Genomic DNA, 20387 nt, shown 5'->3' on the forward strand with positions numbered 1-20387 from the left:
TTCTCTTATGTGTTTGCCATACTCAAGCATATCTGTCAAGCCTGTGATCATTTTTACTACCAGTGTTTTGAATTTTGTGTCTGTTAGATTGTCTATCTCCTCATCTGTTAGGTTGGTTAGCTCCTTGTCACTTAGTTCTCCCACTGGAACCTTGATCCATTTCCCCTTTTGGGCCATACTTCTCTGTCTCCTCATTCTGACAGGTTCTTGTGTTTGTTTGCCTCCACGTCCCAGGTAGAGTTGTCACTCCTGTTATGTTGTAAGGGGTGGAGACTTAGAGATCATCAGTACAGGGCGACCTGTTTCACCACGTTGTGATTCTGTATGTGGGGGAAGGGTCTAAGAGGGAACAATGCTGCCTGCCCAGCACTCATGCCTTTTCCAGGCACCTCTCCCACTTCCACACTGGACTGGCACCCCTCTAGCTGCTGCCCTGGCCATCGTTCCCAGAGTGAGTGGGTCTGCGGATGTTCTAGGACTGTGGGAACCATTTAAACAAGTGAACTCTCTTGAGGACAGCAGTTTCTGCCTCCACCCCATCCCCCACTGGTTTGCATAGTCAGAAGCAATGAGGCTTGATTTTCCCTGGTGCTGGGACCATGAGCTGAGAAGCCCAGTGAGGAGCTGGGCACGCTCCCCAGGTGTCCCTCCTGACTTTTTAAAATATGTGTCTGTGCTTTTTGCCAGCCTGCCACTGCCGCCGCACTGCTGCCACCATACCGCATCCTCTTCTCCCCAGTTCCGCACCCCCTACCTGTCTGGATGAGTATTTCTTTTTTATATCTTTGTTTGCTGGACTTCCATGCAGTTTGATTTTCTGGAACTTCTGGTTGTTTCTAGTTTTGAGGTAGTTGTATTCATTCTTAGTTGTGAAGGGAGACACAGTGTGTCTGTCTACACCTCCATCTTGGCCAGAAGTCTCAAGATTCCAGTCTTAATTGATGTTGATATTAAGGGACCTAAAACAATATCATGGTCCTTCAGGTAGACTGTGGTTTTGGCCCAAATTTATTTCAAAGCATATTCCTCTTGTCTTTAGGCTCATTTATAGTTCTTTTCCTCATATTTTGAAAGTATAATTAGGATAGTTACAATTAGCAACTTGCAGGATCTTCTGACTTGTATTTGTCTGTTTATGGAATGATGACCATTATCATACAAAGGGCCCTTTCTGCTACATTATACACTGTTGACCCCTCACTCTGTTCTTAAAGTCTCCATTTTCTTGGTTTTCATGCCACGATCTTGTGTTTCTATTTATTCTTTCTTTTGGAGTGCCCCAAGTATGTTAGTTGAAGCCCTTGAAAATGTCCTCCCCTGTACTGGTCATGATGGTTAATGTGAAGGGCCTGGAGAAAAGGTCAGTCCTTCAAGCAGAACAAACAGCAAATGTGAAGACTCTGATATGGAAATACAATCAATATCTTCTAGAGACTGAAAGAAGAATATTGTGCTTGAAAGGGAAGAAGGGAAGAAAATTGTAGAAAAAGGTAAAGATGTAAATGTAGAAGAATAAGATGAAGCATCAGGTACTTAGACCATAATAGATAATGTGTATATTATTTTAAGTGTTACTTATTAGTACATGACGGAAGTGCGAGCAGAGGCAGTTGACGTGCAAAGGAGGTTAGAGATTAGCAAGAAATATTTAGGAGGTGAGTAAAATGTAAAAAACACTGAATATTTGTTGAATGTGGGCCATAAAGGGGGAAAAGGATTCTAGGATAACTCTTGGGTTTCTGGTTTGAATGACTATGGTTATGTCATGGTAATATCATCTGAAAAGGAAGGAACAGAAGTAAGAACAGGTTTCAGAGAGAAAGAAAAATGAGCAAGATTTGAACATGCTGTATTCCAAAGCAATATACCACTGTTATATGTTTATGTTAGAATATTTGTACATGTAAATACGTAAATATTTGACTGAAAACTAAAGCAGTAATTTAAACAAGATAGAAGATATTTCTTTCTTATATTGATATTTAGAAATAATATAGGGCTGACTTGTGCATGGCTCTTAATTTATAAAGGTGATTAAATGACAATGTGGAGAGGTCATTGAATGAAAAGTTTGTTATTTATAGTTCCACTAGAAATGAGAGGAATGGCATGCCATGCAGGGCCTCATGGGAGAATCACCAGTTGTTCAGAAGGCAGAAGCAGAAGCAGTGGGAAAGAATAGGTTACGGCTTCACTGGATTTTCTATGGGGAAGACATGGCAGGGCTGGGGTAACAGTTTACAGTTGCCTAGTTTGAATAATTCTGGTTGGCTCTGGAGGAAAGGAGATGTCCTTAGTGGTTTGGTATCTGAGACTGGGTTGATTTGGGGAGGAGAAATATTGTCTTGGTGTGTGAGAGTTAGTTAAGATGGTAGTTTGGGATGTGGACCCACTATTGGTTGTTTTGCATATGAAATGTATGTTAGCAGGTAAGTTGTTCATTGTCTTTAATAATTTGCTAGCCCCACCCTATCTGGTGTGGCTCAGTGCTAGGTGTGTCATCCTGTACACCAAAGGGTCCCGTGTTCAATTCCCAGTGAGGACACATGCGTAGGTTGAAGATTCAATCCCTGGTGCCTATGGGAGATAGCCAAATGATGTCTTGCTCTCTCTCCCCCACCCTTCCTATTTTTCTAATATCACCAAATATATCCTTGTGTGATGATTGAAAACCAAAAAAATTAACTAGCCCCTGGAGTACCAGTCTCCTCAGCCAGCAAGTTCCTCTGAGATGTTAAACATCATAAAATAAAGAACACGGTTAATACAAGGGCTGGTAGAGAAGCTACATTATTATTAATGACTGCTATCTTGTTAATCCCCTATAACATGAACCAACCTCAGGGCCAACAGAGCTCCTTCACCTCAAGATATCTTATCTCCATTCAATATAGTGGGAGGGAGTGAGGATGAGCATGCTTCCTTCCTTCCTTTAAGGATGTTCTGGGAGGTGTCATAAACCAATTTTCCATTGGTGAACATCTGAGGAACAGTCTATGAAAGTAATGATTGACCTGGAATAAGTATAAGAGCTCAAGATCAGAAACATGGGAGCTCAGTGAGTGGCTATGTTAGAGTGAAAGGTCAACAATGTATGTATGATATAGCAGAGAGAGTGTTTTCTGTATAGTCTCTGTAAAGGATAATCATCATCATAGCATTTTTAAGGGAAAGATAAGAGTTAATAATAGAGAAAGAGGAAATAAAGATGGCAAGCATGGACTTCTCTTTCCTGAGGGCTGGCTAACAAGGAAAAGTAAGGAATTAGAAAACACACAGAATTAAGAAATTTGTACGGCAGATTTTAGGTTGATGATTGTTAGTGCAATCTGTCTAGAATGGGTAATAAATATATTTAGGAAAATTAGAGACCAACTGGTAAACAAAAGCATAAATATTCAAATAATAATTGAATTCTTTGTTTCAAAATGTATGATGGCTTATAGTGCACTGGCATAGCTAAAATAGTGAATGGCTAAGGTGCAAGTAATTGAAGACACATCTATTTCTGTATGCCAAGCTGATGGCTGGGTGGGTGTAAGCAGAAAAGGAAGGCTATGTCATTTGTGTTTAATTTGGTCATATAAGCAACTACCATTTTTTCCCCTAATGAGGTGGTTTTATAAATATGAGTTTAGCAGGATGTTTCTTTCTTGTACTTTGTATATTCTCCCAGAGGAAATGTTTAACATGAGATATTATTTAGAAAGGTAGTGAAAAATCAATGTGATATATTATGAAAGAGAATGTGAGTCCATCTCTAAATAAAAATTTTTAAGGAAGGTTTCATTGGGAGTACTCCATTATGTAACCTGTCAGAGAGTCTCAGTGCCAAATAGGCAGAATTTAAAGATGATTAAGTGACTTAAATATTAATGTGACTTCTACTTTCACAGGCAACTAAATTATTTGTATTCAGCTGGCATTTCTTATTGTTTAACAGAAAAAAATACCCTCTCATTTTCCTTATAATACTCAAGTATTCTTAATTATGTCACTGATCTTGCTACAGCTGCTGCACTTGACATCTAATATATCTATTCTAAATTGGTTTATAGTTGAATTTTGAAAAGATCAATAGACTCGTTTACACTGACTCTCACTCTGTCACTAAAACGTGCCTTTACATGCAAAGAATGAGATTACCAGATTTGATTCACAACCTCTTGACTGTCTCAAAAACAGCAGTTCACCTGGAATACATATAACAAATGAAGAATTAAGTTAGGAGTACTGGTTGGTTCCTACACTCTCATCTGTGCCTAGTCTACATCAACAAGTAAACGAGATGTTGATTTTCTTACCATTAGAAAACACTCTTGTTTGGATTTCTTACCCCCAGAAATAAACTCTTAACTGTCACTATTATCAATAATAGTAATAGTAATAGTAATGATTTTGATATAATTGGGTGCCATGTTATTTACATGATTACAACTTCATATGGGAAAAACTACATCAGTAGGTATTCTTTTAAATTTAACTTGAAGAATTTAAGGGAAACTGATTAAGAAAATTACATGTCTGTGGAACCCATTAAGGATTTCTTTGAGTACATTACTAGATTCAATTTAGTATGTAGTTATTGAAAGGAAATACTATAGCATTATTTGCTTTTTAGTTGTGCATAAAATACACATAGGATAGACTCTATTTTCTCAAGTAAATTCTAATATTTCAAGTAACTTTTAATTTAACAAATGTCTAAATATTCTAAGATAGTTGCACTAAGATAGCAATTAATTCCAAAGGGGCTTTTGCAGATGGCTTACATGGATGTGGGGGATATTTAAATTGTTCTTGAAGGAGAGGCAAATCTCCTGTAAGCAGAGGGGTTGGTGGTGTTTTAAGATAAGGATATAACAACAGCAAACAAAATGTAGTATTAAAGGGCATGTTATACTTGTGAATTGCTCCAGTACAAATGGAGTAGAAGGTAGAAGATGAGGGGAAGGGGAAAGCGGTAGTTAGAGTATGGAGACTTTAATAACAAGGCCATGAGCTTGAAGTTAACTTCAGGTAAACAGAATGTGAAGGCCACCATTTTATGCATGTTAATAAGAATCAGCATGATTAATGAATAATATAAATTAATGACAAATTGCTCTGAACATTCTCAAAGTCATAAAATTAACTATATATCCCATGTAAACTAAATGTTAATATCATTATACTTCCCAGTCCAAATCTCTGAATCAGAAGATCCAAGTCTTACTTCTAAGTCTTTCAGTGATTTGTCTTATGAGTTGAAAAGTTATTTTACATCTGAGTTCCAGATTCTCGCCTCTACAATGGAAATAAGTTTTTGAGGATCAATTGAGGTTACAAAAGCACTGTTTGTTGATATAAAAAAGCAGTAAATAGGTATAAATTAGCTGCCAAACACAAGTGCACAAAAGTATAATTTACTTGTTTTAATTTTAATTATGAAAAATGTCATATATATAAAAAGGATACATTACGTCTATGTATGGTTTACATAATAATAAAACTGCTACTCATGTGCTCACAACCAATAATTTGATGTCTCCAATTACATTTGCCTTAGTCACTTTTAGATCAAAAGCATTCCTTTAAAAAAACTTTTATCAGATATTTCTCTAAATATTTTTACATTTTGTATTTCTGATATTTACATAAATTAAACCACACTATAGGTATTCTCCTGATTTGTTTTGGGGGGTATAATATTAAGTTTTTAAGATTCATCTGCATATTTAAATTTACGTTTATTCAATTATTCAAAAAATATTTGTTGAGCCAATTGTGTGCCAGATGGTGGGGGATCAACAATGAATAAAACAGACAAAAACTCTTGCCTTCATTGAACTTATTTTCAAGTGGAGAAATAAAGTAAATAAACATAATAAGTAATTTAGCAACTTACTTAAAAATTAATACTGTAAAAATATAGCAGAAGAGGGGAAACAATAACGTTTAGAGGTGAGTACTGTAATTTTAAGTAGAGTGGTCAGAGTAAGCAACCCTAATAAAGAGATATTTAAGCAAAGATAGAATAAGTTGGAGGGCTAAGCCATGTAGGTAACTAACTGGAGAAAAGAGAACACTCAAGTGCAAAATCTCTAAGGTTCTCATGTGTCTGGCATGTTTGAGGAACAGCAAGTAGGCTAGCATAATGGAAGTAGAGTGAGTGAAGATTAAAGCTGGAAGAAGATGAAGTCAGAGAGGTCATGGAGCCTGATATGTAGAATCTCCTAGACAGTTTTAAGAGTTGTACCTTTTTCCCCCCAAGGGAAATGGAGAATCACTGCAGGATACTGAATAAGAAAGTAATGTGGCCTGACTTACCATTGAAAAACCACCAATCTATTTGCCACAAGTTGACAAGTGTGGAAGCAAAACATAACAAAACTCTGATTTGTAAGCTATTGCAGTAAAATTTTACAAAAATGATGGTCAATTGGGGCAATTGCACTAGAGATGATGAGAAGAGATGGGTTTGCATATATTTTTGGTGACAAATTGAATATCAGGTGATAAATCAGAAGAGAAATCAAAGATGAATCTAAAAATTTTGACTGAACAATTGAGAAGATGGAATGATTGTAAGCTGATATGGGAAGATAGGGAAGGATGTAGATTTTTGTTGAATATCAGAAATTCAGTTTTGGACATTTAAATCTGAGATGTTTCTTAGACACTTAAGTAGAAATACCAGGTGAGAAGCTAGAAAAGATCTGCATCTGGAGTTTAGGAGGAAGGTCTCAGCAGAAGATATAAATTTGGATAAGCTGACATTTTGATGAATCTCAGGTTGTGAGACTGGATAACATCGCTGATGAGGAGAAGAAATGATAGCTGAATACAGAGCCCAGAAATATTCTAACGTTAAGGTGTTAGAAGAAGTAAGAGGAGAAACTACAAAGGAGACTGAGGAGAGACCTGTGAGGAAGGAAGAAAACCAGGAGTTGTATCCTCGATGCTGAGCAAGGAAAGCATATTAAGGAGTAGTAAATAATTGTGGCAGATGCAGCTGACTGGGTAAATAAGATGAAAACTGAGAACTGACACTAGATTTATAAGTGTGAACATCATCGATTATCTTAAGAAGGATGGTTTTAGAGCAGTGGTGGTGGGGAAGTGAGTATCTGATTAAAATGGATTTGCAAGTGATGAGAGGAGTATCAGAGGAAGCCAGTATGTTAAGTTAAATGTTTGGGGGACTATACTGCAAAGGGAAGCAGAGAAATGGGGTGGTGACAGTGGGGGAAGTGAGTCAGGAAAAGGTTTTTAAGATAGGAATGTTAACAGCATATTTATATGCTGATGGAAATGTTCCAGCAGAGAAAAGAAAAATTGAGATTACTATAAGAAATGTAGACTTGCTTATGTGACATCTATGAGTAGATGAGAGGAAATGGATTCTAGGGAATAAATGAAGAATTAGTTTTACAAAGGTATATGGGCAGTTCATTTAAGAAAATAAGAAAAAAGGTAGGGTGGATGGGGTACAGCTGCTAAGAGGTGAGTAGATTTTCTAAGAAGATCTGTGGAAGTATTCTGATGGCTTCAGTTTTCTTGGTGAAATAGAAAGGTTATCAACTGAGAGTGGGAATGAGGTAGGACTATTAATTTGATAGCCAAAGAAAAAGTTATATTTAAAAAGTGGAGTGATAATGGATTGAGAAAATATTATATAATTGGACAGTATTAAGCTTATGGTTGTGAATTTAAAATGGAAACTCTAGCATGGTTGTAAGTTTTCCCCTAGTCATGTTTTGTTTGAAGAGTATTAACATACATGTTTTCAAAGCATGATCCTGATCATTGAACGTCTTTTAAAAACCTTTAGTGGCTTCCCACATACTTAAAACCCAAATTCCTTATCAGGACCTATAACTCTGATATCACTTTTCCTTTATTCACAATACTCTAGCCTTATCGACCTTTTCCTAAACTGCAATTTTGGATCTTTACCTCATCAATTAGGCTTTTGATAAAATGCCTCCAGTGATCATTCTAGTCTCTCCTTATTTAACATTTTTTCTCTGTATTGTTTTATTTTTGTCATAGAATTCATTGCTATTTGAAATCAGGCTACCCATTTATTTGATTTTTTAAAAATCTCTTTTCTCTAGTTCATATATCTAAAGAACATGTGTTAATTCTATATTGCTCTCTCTGAACGCTCAGTAAGTCTCATACAGAGTATGTAGGTATCAGTAAATATTGATTGAGCATAACCTGCTGAAGTGTCAAAACAGTAAGGATAAATTTTCTTAATATTTCCAGGGCCAAAAAAAATTTCTTTCACAAAAGAATAAAATTGGACACTTAAACCATACATAAAAATTAACTCAAAATGAACAAAACAAACAAATGAGGAAAATAGAGTCAATGACATGGAAATAAGAAACAGAGGGGAGGTGGGATGTTGAATAATTGGGGAATTAAGGGGAAGGGTTTAATCCAGTGGTTCTCAACCTTCCTAATGCCATGACCCTTTAATACAGTTCCTCATGTTGCGGTGACCCCCAACCATAAAATTATTTTTGTTGCTACTTCATAACTGTAATTTTGCTACTGTTATGAATCATAATGTAAATATCTGATATGCAGGATGAATTTTCATTGTTACAAATTGAACATAATTAAAGCATAGTGATTAATCACAAAAACAATATGTAATTATGTATGTGTTTTACAATGGTCTTAGGCGACCCCTGTGAAAGGGTCATTCGACCCCCAAAGGGGTTGCAACCCACAGGTTGAGAACCGCTGGTCCAGTCAAAGAACAAGTATAAAGGACCCATGGGCATGGACAACAGGGTGGGGACATTGACTATGGGTCTGGGGAGGGTTGGCAGGGCAAGGGAGAGCAATGGGGGAAAAACTGGAACAACTGTAACTGAACAATAAAATTTTTAAAAGAGAGAAAAAAGGAATTAAGAACTAAAATATAAGACATACCATTGTATAACTCCTAGAAGAAAATATATGGAAAAATCTCCTTGACATTGAACTTGGCAATGATTATTTGGATATGACACCAAAAGCACAGACACCAAAAGCAAAATAAACAAGTGAAACTATATCAAACTAAAATATTCTGCAAAAAAAAAAGAAACAAAAGAAATCATCAACAAAATGACAATGCAACCTAAAGAACAAAGAAACTATTTGTAAACCATATGATTTATAAGGGGTTGAATCCAAAATATACAAAAAATTTATACAGCTCAGTAGAAAAAATGCATAATTAAAATATGGACAAAGGACCCAGATAAACATTTTTCCAAAGAAGACATACTAATGGCCAACAGGTATAGGAAAAGATATGCAACATCACTAATCTTCAGGGCAATGCAAATCAAAACCACAATGTCATCACCTCACACCTGTTACAATGGCTATTATAAACAAGACGAGAGGTAACTAATGTTGATGAGGATATGCAAAAAGGGAACCCTGTACACTATTAGTGGAAATGTAAATGGGTACAACCATCATGGAAAACAGTATGGAGGTTCCTGAAAAAGTTAAAAATAGAACTACCATATGATCCAGCAATTTTACTTCTGGGTATATTTCCAAAGAAAATGAAATTGTATCTTGAAAAGATATTTACACTCTCTTGAATAGCCAAAATATGAAAGCAATTTAAATGTATATCTATAGATAAATGGATAAAGAAAATGTGAGTATATCTATTATATATACTATATGTTATATGTATAGTATATTATTTATATTATATCGTCGTCGGCAGCCGTCCGTCTCGAGAGATGATGGTGTAGCTTCTTAAGAGTCTATCTGCACCGCCGAGAATGGTTGTGCAGTCCGACTCGGGAGTGACACGGTATCTGTCTCCTCCCGTGTTGAATCGACTCTTGCGATGACGCTGGAGTGTCCTCTCCAGTGAAGCTGAAGCTACAGAGCCTGGGCAGGGTGATATGGAGGGTCTGCTGTTGCCCATGCAGCAGACCCCCCCCTCTCTTCGCAGCTGAAGGGTCCAAGGGAAAGACGGAGTCAATACAGCTTGGCTTCAGGTGCGCCGCAGGAGTTGCCGGTGTTGACTACAACGTCAAACCGCCTTAGGGACTCCGGCTCCGGATTTTCTGTCGGGGTTTACTCCCTTAGCCTTTCCCCTGAAGAGGTATGCCGCAAGGCAGCGGAGGTATTTATATTATATATACAATGGAATATTATTCAGCCGTATAAGAAGGACATCCTGCAATTTGTGACAATATGGATAGACATGAAGGGCATTATGCTAAGTGAAGTAAGTGAGACAGAATAGAATTTTTTATATTGACTCAGGGAAGTGGAGATGATAGTATTTTTTTTGCTCAAAATTAATATATATTGAGATGCACATGGGTATTTATCCCTCAAAGTTCATTCATTAAAAAGTTTAATAATGACATATGTGCCTGTACCTGTGCTAGGTATGGGGGTTAGATACAACAGTGACAATACTTTTTCTCTGTTATTCTATAGTTCAGAGTCCATTTTAAATGTTTAATTTAAGTTGTCTTCTTCCTGCTGTCTAGCATGATTTTACTGTTCTGTTATTTGTGTGCCTGAAGAAACTAAATATTTGTGAAAGCAAAACATAATTTAGAGAGTAAGTCTTTCTCCCCAAACCTGAAAGTGAGTCCCAAAAATTAAAGAGTAACTTCTATTTTTTCTAGGGATATCTAAATTTTCTTCATTGTCTTTAAAAAGGTTGATAAGTCTGTGTATGTGTATGCTTGGCTCTCATATGCTCATTCTCTGTGTTTGTATGTACATTTCATATATATATATGCACAACTGTTCAAGGACGAATCAGTAAATCTCGTCGGCAGCCGTCCGTCTCGAGAGACGATGGTGTAGCTTCTTAAGAGTCTATCTGCACCGCCGAGAATGGCTGTGCAGTCCGACTCGGGAGTGACACGGTATCTGTCTCCTCCCGTGTTGAATCGACATCTTACGATGACGCTGGAGTGTCCTCTCCAGTGAAGCTGAAGCTACAGAGCCTGGGCAGGGTGATATGGAGGGTCTGCTGTTGCCCATGCAGCAGACCCCCCCTCTCTTCGCAGCTGAAGGATCCAAGGGAAAGACGGAGTCAATACAGCTTGGCTTCAGGTGCACCGCAGGAGTTGGCGGTGTTGACTACAACGTCAAACCGCCTTAGGGACTCCGGCTCCGGATTTTCTGTCGGGGTTTACTCCCTTAGCCTTTCCCCTGAAGAGGTATGCCGCAAGGCAGCGGAGGTTTTTTGGAGTCAGAGTTTTCCTTCTCTGATGTGCCCTGACTGGAAGATCGAACCAGCGACACTTAGCTCGCAGGCTGATGCTCAATCCACTGAGCCAAACCAGCCAGGGCAGCGAATCAGTAAATAAGCTTAACCAAATTGAGCACTTTTCCCATAGATCTTCTCCATAGAACCAAGAAGAGAGGAGATTCACACACTTGGAGCTGATGACCTCCTGGGTGGGTGACTTGTAAAGACTCCCTCTAAAGCTACTATGGCTATTGTACAAAAGGCTTGTTCCAGGGGATGCACTTGGATAATGGAATTGCTTAATTGGTTCCAAAAGTGACTTTTTAAATATCCCCCATAGAGATATTCATATTTGGCCAAATTTTCATGAGTATTCATTAAATGCCAGGAACTATAAGTATGGTATACTTTATTTTTTCACTTAGTATTCAGAAGCCTATGAGGTAGATACTATCATTACTATCAGTCATATATGAGTAAACTGAGGTTCAGAGATGTTGAGTAAGTTGGCTAAGCTGGTGCAACTAATAAATAGGAGAACCAGGACTAAGACACAGGTTTCATGAGGCCTGAACATTTATGATTTTAATGGATAATACTAACATACGATCTCCTCAGTTTTCCTCAACTCTTAATCTTTTCTCTTCATGTTCTCCCTTTTTTCTTTTTCTTTTTTTATTGCTGTCATTTACTTCCAGATACAAGAGTAATGATGAGAACTGTTTCATCAGAAGCTTGATAAATTATATGACAGCTCTAAATATGACACAGAATATTAAGTGACTAACTGGTAAGAAGCTATAATTATTAAAATTTAACCAGATTTCTGAAAAAAATATCTTACTAATATTGAATCAAATGAAATTATCAGACAGAATGATTCACATTTTATTGGGTTTGCTTTCTAGATGTCTTGAGAAAGGCCACATGGTGGAAGGGAAGAGTGCTACAACAAGAGTCAGGAATCTTAGGCTTGAACTCATTTCAGCTAAAACTAACCTGAGAACAAAGTTTTCTTTTGAAATCTAATTTTATTTTTTTAAATATATTTTATTGATTAATGTTGTTACAGTAGTACCAATTTTTTCCCCTTTTTGCCTCTGCCCAGTACCCCCTCCCCTCCAGCAATCCCACTCCCCCTTAGTTCATGTTCATGGGTCACACATGTCAGCTCTTTGGCTTCAGCCTTTCCTATATTATTCTTAACTTACCCTGTCTATTTTGTACCAACCGATTATGCTTCTTAATCCCTCCACCATTTCCTCACTTCTCATCCTTCGCCCTCCCAGCTGATAGCCCTCTAAATCATCCCCATACCTATGATTCTGCTCCTATTCTTGTTTGCTTATTGGATTTTGTTTTTATTTTTTAGGTTCAGTTGTTGATAGTTCTGAGTTTGTTGTTATTTTAATATTCATAGTCTTGACCTTCTTTTTCTTAAGTGAGTCCCTTTGACATTTCATATAATAATGGTGATGATGAACTTCTTTAGCTTTACCTTGTCTGGGAAGCACTTCATCTGCCCTTCCATTCAAAGTGATAGCTTTGCTGGATAGAGTAATCTCGGTTGTAGGTCTTTGCTTTTCATCCCTTTGAATACTTCTTGCCAGTCCCTTCTTGTCTGTAAAGCTCATTTTGAGAAATCAGCTGATAGTCTTACAGGCACCCCTCTGTAGGTAACTCTCTGCTTTTCTCTTGCTGCTTTTAAGATTCTCTCTTTATCTTTAACTTTTGGCATTTTAATTATGATGTGTCTTGGTGTGGTCCTTTTTTGGTCTAGCTTGTTTGGGACTCTCTGTGCTTCCTGGATTTGTATGTCTATTTCATTTGTCAAATTTAGGAAGTTTTCCTTCATTATTTTTTCATTTAAGCTTTCAATTTCTTGCTCTTCCTCTTCTACTTCTGGCACCCCTATGATTCAGATGTTGGTATGTGTAAAGTTGTCCCAGAGGTTTTTAATCCTCTCCTCACTTTTTTTTTCAATTCTTGTTTCCTCATTCTGTACTGGCTGACTAATTTTTTCTTCCTTATGTTCCAAACCATCGATTTGAACCTCAGTTTCCTTCCCTTCATCATTGGTTTTGTGTGGATTTTCCTTTGTTTCATTTAGCATAGCTTTCACTTCTTCCCTTATGTGTTTGCCATACTTAAGCATATCTGTCAAGCCTGTGAACATCTTTATCACCAGTGTTTTGAACTTTACATATATTAGGTTGGCTATCTCTTCATTTATTAGGTTGGCTATATCCTCATTGCATAGTTCTCCCACTGGAACCTTGATCCATTCCCTCTTTTGGGCCGTACCTCTCTGTCTCCTCATCTTGACAGGCTGCCATGTTTATTTGCCTCTGTGTCTTAGGTAGAGCTGTCGGACCTGTTATATGGTAAGGGCCAAAGTCTTAGGTATTCTTCAGTACAGGCGATCCATTTCACCACACTGTGGTGCTGTATGTGGGGGAGGGGTCTGAGAGGTAACAATGCTGCTTGCTCAGCACTCGCCCCTTTTCTAGACACTTCTCCCACTTCTGTATGGGACTGGTGCCTCTCTGGCTGTTGCCCTGGCCATCATACCCAGAGTGGGTGGGTCTGTGGGCATTCTAGGACCATGGGGGCCCTTTAAATAAGCAGACTCTGCTGAGAGTCTGGCAGTTTCTTCCTCCACCCCAACTCCTACTGGTTTGCACAGTCAGAAGCAATGAGGCTTTATTTTCCCCAGCTGTGAGCTATGCAGTCTGGTCTGGTGCTGGGAGTGCTCCCCAGGTGTCCTTCCCTACTTGTTAAAACATGTGACTGCCTTTTCTGCCACTGCTGCTGCCACCACCACATTGAGTCCTCTCCTCCCAGGCTCCGCCCCTCCTACCTGTCTGGGTATTTCTTCTTTATATGTTTGTTTGTTGGACTTCCATGCAGCTCGATTTTCTGGAACTTCTGGTTGTCTCTAATTTTGAGGTAATTGTATTCCTCCTTAGTTGTAGTGGGAGACACAGTCTGTCTGTCTAAGCCTCCATATTGGCCAGAAGTCTGAAATCTAATTTTCAAAGCTTGTAAGGTCACTTCCATCTGCAACCTAAAATTTAACAACTTGGGAACACTATTAGTTCATTCAGAGCAGCAATTTTCAACAGGTTTGCCATAAGAGTTTTTAAAACATGCAATATCTGACTATTTAGTCAGGGGCAGTGACCCCTTTTTTTTTAGATTGTCAAATAAAAAAATGACAACAGCCAACACAACAATAATCATCCAATGAGAATGAACCAGATTATACCTATTTTTGTCAGATTAGCAAGAAACATATTTTTGAGTATGCCAGAGAATTTTAGTAATTAGTTTATGTGCACCATAACATAAAAAAAGGTTGAAAATCACTGATTTAGAGCATCTCAGAGGGGTCAGTATGATTCTTATACAACCTGTAATTATATTAAAAATCAAATTATACTATGCATGAAGTAAATTCAGGTTTTCGAAAGTCAGACTGAGCAGTGAAGAGATTAAAATAGTAGATTTCATGTTGTTGCTGACTAAATTTATCTATAGGCTTAGGTCTTTATAAGTTTTCAATTTATGTAATGGGTAAAAGATTAGTGATATTGGAGGTGATGGTACTTGTTAATTCTAAGATAATTTAGTTTTTATAATCTGAAACATAGAAATTGCTTATTCACTGTACTGCACTGGATGAATGGAGAAGACTCTGGGCCAAAGTACTGTCAGGGCATCTGTGTCTCTTCTTGAAGTTGGGAGTTGAAGAGCACAACTCCCAACTTCACAAAATATCATTTGGTTTGCATGCACTCTGCCTTTCATGAGGGCTAGAGGATGTGTGTGGCATATGGAAATGCGTAGGAGAGGAAATAATTCTGATGCTAGAACCTAAAATAACTCTGATGCCAGAACCTAGAATAGGAAATGTATTCAAATCCTACACTTTTAGAAGGGCAAAGATATATTAATGCATAACTGTTGCTTCTATTCTTGATACTGTAATTTTAATTCAGTTTTATACAAACAGAAGAGGAAATGCTTCTGTGATCTTAGCTCTGAATGGTATTTCTGTCAGATTTTTACAAAAGTTTCCTTTAATCATATGACTTAGTGTGAGGAATATATTCTGAAATAAAAATATGTTATGGGTGAAGTCTGAATAGGACACATTTTTCTCAGATTTTATCACTTCACCACTGGTGTAAATATTGTGAACTAAAACAAGGGGCATATGGTTTAAAACTCAATAACACAGGCATTGAGAGCATCACAGTACATCTGCTTAATAGCCTGGGTAGTGCTTGCAATACAATTTTTTAAAATTTACATATGTTGTTCAATCTCACTCTTCTGCCTCTGCAGAGAGATCTTTAAAAAGTTCATCTCCTCATCTGTGACTGTTCAAGGATCTGGGTGTGCAGGCATTTCCATAGAAGACCAGGAAGGTATAAGAGGCTTATGTATTGTCATAGATTCATGTAGACAATCTTCAGAAAAGACACTTCCAACATCCTCAGAAGAGATTACTTACCAATGAAGAAAGTGGTAATGTCATGCCTGTGTCACTTTGAGATATCATCATGTCTAGGAGTGGAAACCGAGCAGGACCAGAGTTGTACTTCACATATCTTTCTAGTTTTTGCTGTAGGTCTTTTACGTCCTCCTTCAACTTCTGAATACACTCTTTATTTTGAACAAGCTCTTTGTTTCTGTACATATAGCTGTCCATATAAATGATCTGTGGTAATTCCAGCTTATTGCGAATTTTTTCTGGCTGACCAAGGGATTGATTGTACTCAAATTTTGAGAGTTCAAAGGTTAACACTGGATGTAGTTTTGTAAACCAACACTCCTCTCCATACTTCATTGAATGATTGGAAGGAAGCAGCTCAAATTCACCCTCTACCATGGCCCCTTCTAAACACTCTAAGTTATGATAAATATTTACCTGAAGGGGATACTGTCTGAAGGTCTCACTGTTAGAAAAGGGCTTTCCTTTACAAACCTCTTCAGTGAGGAAAATACTATAGAATATCCGTGCCATTGTATTTTCATATTTGTTCCTGAGATTGCTGTTAGCATTAACAGCTAGCTGGAACACATTTTCTAGACAATCTAGGAGATTGTTTGTGAATTCACTCACATCTTGCTGCTGTTCCTTAGTTGCTTTGAATGTTCCCTTTAAGAGATCCAGGGCTGCTGAAGGGTTAACAAATTTGCAATTTTATCCCATCACCAGAGCAAACAAATATTGAAGCTCTTGCATTTCTCTTTTCTGTATGACTTGGACAATTTTCAAATACATTTGTGGCAGACTGTGACTGAGGACAAGTCTTGGAAGTTCAGATAATTGAAAGAGAGTCTGAATAACAGCACTAAAACAACATGTAGTGCTAACATTTTTCAGCCCAAATGACCAATCATCAACTCACCTCCAGTCATTGGGATTGGGGTTTTCTCCCCAGATTTCACAGTGTTTTCTCTTTGAGTGTTTAGTTTCTGCAGAGGTTGCCTTGTCCTTTCTTTTTTTTCTCTTTTTAAAAATCATCTCTCTGTTGATCCCTGGGGCACAAGTCAGAGCCCCCAGGATCAGGAATGTCTCATCAGCCCCTGAAGCCAGCTCTTCTGGGGCCCTGTCACTCCCCTGTTGCCTCATCCTTTCTATTAAGATTTCTTCTACCAGCCTGAACTTTGGGGGACTTCAGTAGACTCAAAGCAATGGGAGTCTGAATATCATCCTTGTTTTCATGAGTAAGACCTATTATTTTTGCTAACATATATATACATATATATGTGTGTGTGTGTGTGTGTGTGTGTATATATATATATATATATATATATATATATATATTATTGGCAAGACTCCACTTTATTTCATGTGATTCTTTAGCAATAGTGTCTTGACTGGGTTCCTTAACTCTATTATTAGTGAGTAAACTGACTGCTAGAGTGATGTCACCATTACTGGCCTTCAGAGCTTCATGAAGAAACAAAGGGTTCTGAATGCCTGTGATTTCTCTCAGCTCGTTTAACAGAATTTGGCAGCTTGAGTTGGTGATCAGTTGCTCTGGCCACATCATTTTGCTAGGGCTTTGCAGCAACAGCAGAAAGCCACCATCCCAGCCTTACAGGAGGCTAGAGAAGAGGTCTTCCTGCTACCAATCTTGTATCCCTTGGGTTCAGGGCATTATTGAGACTTTCCTTTGTCTTATCATCAGGACAGGGTTTTGAGGTCACTTCCCTTCTCTCCATCACCAAGCTGTTCCTAGTTCCTGGTGAAACCTAATTATGCAACACATTCCTTAATGTAAGGGATCTCAAACCATTTGCCTAACTGTTGGTACTACAGGTTCAACTGCATGATGGTACAGTAATTTATGGAAACATTTAGGGGTCCTTTTCCCCTGCAGTCTAAAATGTACATAGACCACACACAGTTGCAGTAAAATATCAATTTCTCTAAAATATTACCCAGTGGGCTCCCTCCAAGAGTCAAAGCATAACAGCTCCTGATGATCTGGATATACAGATCCATAAGTATGAACACAATGAGAATCCGGCAAACTGGGAACATATAAACACAACTAGCATCGACTCCATTCTTCTAAACTAGTGTGCAGAAGTGAGTTTTCTGCCAACTGATCTCACAAACACTGATCCTCAATTAATGGCCTCCCCAAAACTCAGCTAGTTCTCACCTGGACCCTGGTTAGCAACCTTAAAACTCAAGTGTCCCTCTTTCCCAGAGGCTGTTCCCTTCCCAGACCCATTTACTTTCCATCATGCGCGTATGCAGAGAAATTCCCAGCAACTGGGAAGCCCCACAGTCCAACAGCTTGTGGGTGGGGCCAGGGAATTGACCTGACATGAGTAACTAGGGCTCCATGTTGGAAGCCACTATTATAACTGAATCACCACTGGGGTCCTACCACTCGCAGCCCATGGGCAAAAATTCTGGAGGTGGAAGTCTGGTTGAAATGAAAATAATTTTTAAAATTTAAAATATACACAACAGGTTTCTTGATGGGGGCCACCCCCAACCAGAGGAACACACAGGCAGCTGGCAGGTGACTGCGGACTCAACAGGCCCAAGTTTCCTCCATGCTCTGCCCACTGCTTAGTGCCTCCAGTGCTCTTGGTCAGGCCCAGAATGGTTGGGGAAGGAGGCGGGGCCTGCACACTTGGCTACGCTGGGGCAGTGAACAAAAGGCCTCTACTGTCATAGGCCACTGGTGGGCAGCAGCCATTATCATTTCCCATCTAGAGAAGGGATATAGGACTTGCCCAGCAGCCATGCTCCCTGAGCGCATGGGTCTCTTTACTGTAACCTGCTGCACACCCGGTCAGGCAGATACTGGAGCACTTGGGCAGGGGCATGGGGAATCATTACAGCGAGGCCCCTCCTCCCTCTGAAACAGCCCGCAGCTGTGGACCCACAAGCCAGGGGATGGGGGAGCAAAAGTATGCAGAGTTTCCATGAACTTAGATTGTAAAGACCCTCCTCCCCTAATTATCCCAGTGGTGAAGTAAATGGAAGAATATGCTCCTCCCATCCAATCACCTCCCTAGCTTTTGGCGCCAGCTCTATAGGTCTTTCTTTGCTGTGTCATGGGTGCCCCATCCTGGTTGCTGGAGCGATGCACACATGAGCGGCCTCCGGCACTTCTCCACCCCTCCCCATTTTCATTGCAATTAAGCTGTGACTTCTGAGACACCTAGAGGGATTGCCATAATCTTCACATGGCATCTTCTCCTGTCACATTGACTTCTGATACCATTAAGTCTATCATATTATATCACCTAAATGACAAGATTGCTTGTACTGCATCCTGTTTAGTGGTCTTTTATGGTCTACGTCCCACTCAAACCTGGCAGACTTTCCTGACACTCTTGAATGAGTCAGAACAGTATTCCTGAGGGAGGAAAATGTTGCCCACAGAACCTGAAGAAGGCTACTGGTCTTCAAGCTTCCATTTTAGTGGGAAGAAGCACATGATACAATAGTTTTTGTCCTTATGTTTGAGGGGAAGTCCCAACATGCTCCAGGCCACTGGAGTCCTAAAAATGTCACAGATCTGTTGAGTACTATACATGGTTTATCTCTCACTGTTGAACTTATTTGCCTTTTTTTATTTAGCTGGGCTAATTATCATGAGATCATTGGTATAGTGGATCAATGGTATGTTCTCCAGAATGTCAATCCCACCCAGGTCCCAATCAGGGGTCTTATCTTTAAGTAGTGCATTTGCAAAAGAATTCCATCTTCTCTTCCACTCTGTAATCAAGTAATTCTTATCCTCAGCTTTTTATGCTCTGTGTCTACAGGATATGAGAGCCCTTAGATGTTGCCTGGGAGGCCCTCTGGCTTTCATATTTTGCCTAAATTAGCAATTAACACAGTGTTTCAATAGCTCCCAGTAAGAAGCTGCCAATTTCATATTTCTTATAATTATTAGTTCTTACCCCTCAACATCTCAAATGTCTCCAGATACATTTTCTTCTACCCGTCCTCAATGTCAGTTCAACACTGGTTTAGATTACCCACTACACATGATCCCAGTTTACTAACCTACTTCAGAAAGCCAGGCTCTCAGGACCCCACTTTCCATCAATGATGTTGTGCACATTGCCAGCCAGTGAGTGACCCACAGCAGGATTCCAGTTTAGAGTCTGCTTCTGTGGCCTACTTCAGGTAATAAGCCCCACAGTTTTCTAAAGAACAGATCATATAATATGTTTACACACTGGTGATGATTGGTAAACAACATTGGTAAAGAAGTGAGTAAAACAGACTTAGGCAAAGGGCAAAGTTGAATTGTGATGCACATTCAAAAGAGATTTCAGATGGTCTTCCAGCAAGCTCTGTAGGTAGGATGGCCATTCAGAAATACCAAATTGAGATAAGACATCTTGGCCTTTATAGCCTCCCATGCACATTGAACAATTAGTCATTGCATATGGACCACCCTTAGGGAGGGACTAACTTTTGGCGAGGAAGTTCTCTTCATCCAAGGGAAGTTCTCTTGATCCAAGGGCAATTCTTGGGGAGCAATTTAACTGTAAGCCCTCAGCATTCAACACCACTAGCAACTGGGGGAATAAGTGCCCTAGTTCTGAAAAAATGATTTGGTAGGGACACTATAATCTCCACTAGAGGGAGAGAAGCAAA

At 38.8% G+C, this 20387-nt stretch overlaps 1 pseudogene; it reads right to left on the reverse strand.

Annotated features, from left to right (window-relative positions):
• Positions 1 to 15454: 15454 nt before the first annotated feature.
• Positions 15455 to 17298, reverse strand: LOC150002803 (ubiquitin carboxyl-terminal hydrolase 28 pseudogene; annotated as a pseudogene).
• Positions 17299 to 20387: the final 3089 nt, after the last annotated feature.

Source organism: Furipterus horrens, unplaced genomic scaffold (genome assembly GCF_987537825.1).
Source record: "Furipterus horrens unplaced genomic scaffold, mFurHor1.1.pri manual_scaffold_8, whole genome shotgun sequence".
Lineage (NCBI taxonomy): Eukaryota > Metazoa > Chordata > Mammalia > Chiroptera > Furipteridae > Furipterus > Furipterus horrens.